Raw genomic sequence first — 1,306 nt, 5'->3', positions numbered from 1 at the left:
AACCAACACTCCCTTCCAGCTCTCTGCCAGCCCTCCCTCTCCTGACTGTCAGCTGCGCTCCTCCTACTCCTCTAAGCTTTTCTCTGCCAGCCAGCCCCCCACAACTGTCACTCCCGGGACACAGCCTCAGCTTGCTCTTTAGCATCCCTACAGCTGCCAGCACTCTTTCTTTCTCTCTTATCTTCCTTCTCTATCAATAACATTGTCACCAGCTATCATTTGTACTGACAGCTCCAGTATAACACTAGCCAGGTGGCAACCTTAGTGACAACAGAGTCTGATTGGCTGATACTGGAGAGGACATGGGACCAGGACCTAGAGTCCTGCGCGGGTCCATTTTTTGGAACCCATACCCACAACCTGCAATCCGCAACCCAGCCCCGCATTCTTACCTGCTTGGACCCGCTACCCGACACGCAAGTACCTTATCCGCAACCTGGACCCGCGACCATCAAGAATCAGGAAGTGCTCTCATTGTAAACAGGAAGTGATATCATCGGAAGTAGGATTGATCAGGAAAAAAAGGAGTAAGAATCACTATTGAGAAGACCCGCGGCACGACCCTTATACCCGCAGAACCGCGTCTATACCCGCACCGGAACTTCTACCCGCAACCCGCAGGGTACCACAGCTTTTCGCTGGTAACCCTTGGGTACCCGACCCGCTGCAAGACTCTACAGGAATAGATACCTACTATAGATATATATCTTCTTCTCCTCAGTTATCTGAGACTAGATACAAAGCAGCGTGTGTGTCTGTGTGCGTCTGTGCAACTTAAGTCTGCAAATATTGTGCTTTTCAGTGGAGGAATTTCAATGCATTAATCCTTCTAATGTCATCAGCAATCACAGAAAGCAAAACAATTTTTTGAATATTTTGTGCCCTTCCACAAATTTCCGCAGCGAGTTGTGCTAATAAGTGAAGAAGACTTTCGCCAAAACTATCACAGAGATAATTTTTTAACTACAAACTGAAGTGACACAATCTGGGCTCTGAAAATGATAAATACAACGTCAGTTTGATTTACTAGCAGACACAGACCCACTTGCATTTGTTTTGATCACAGGGTGGAATTATACTGCCATTGTAGGGAAAAAGCACTGCATTGTAGGGGGGAAAAATTGGCTATTTTTGTCCAAAGTTGCACTTTGCACCCAAAAGCACAACTGTAATGTACAAAGACAAAATCCACTTTAAAAGATAGGAAATTCACATCGAAATATAATTTCCAAGTTCCATGGTTGACATTTTAGTTGAGCCCCTGCCAACACTTGGGACAAATGTATTAAAATTCAGTCTCAAATGT

At 45.3% G+C, this 1,306-nt stretch overlaps 1 protein-coding gene across 2 annotated transcripts in view; it reads right to left on the bottom strand.

The window, feature by feature from the left end:
• znf665l.L (zinc finger protein 665-like L homeolog) overlaps positions 1 to 1,306 on the bottom strand; it is an 18,750-nt gene extending 17,444 nt beyond the window's left edge. For both annotated transcript variants that reach the window (XM_018266990.2, XM_018266991.2), the window contains exon 1: positions 1 to 1,306. This exon is cut by the window's left edge and continues 324 nt beyond it. The gene's annotated coding sequence lies outside the window, so the exon portion shown is untranslated.

The sequence above is a fragment of the Xenopus laevis genome, chromosome 6L (genome assembly GCF_017654675.1).
Source record: "Xenopus laevis strain J_2021 chromosome 6L, Xenopus_laevis_v10.1, whole genome shotgun sequence".
Classification (NCBI taxonomy): domain Eukaryota; kingdom Metazoa; phylum Chordata; class Amphibia; order Anura; family Pipidae; genus Xenopus; species Xenopus laevis.
Note: the sequence above shows the minus strand (reverse complement) of the source record. Positions and strands in the feature narration are given on the sequence as shown.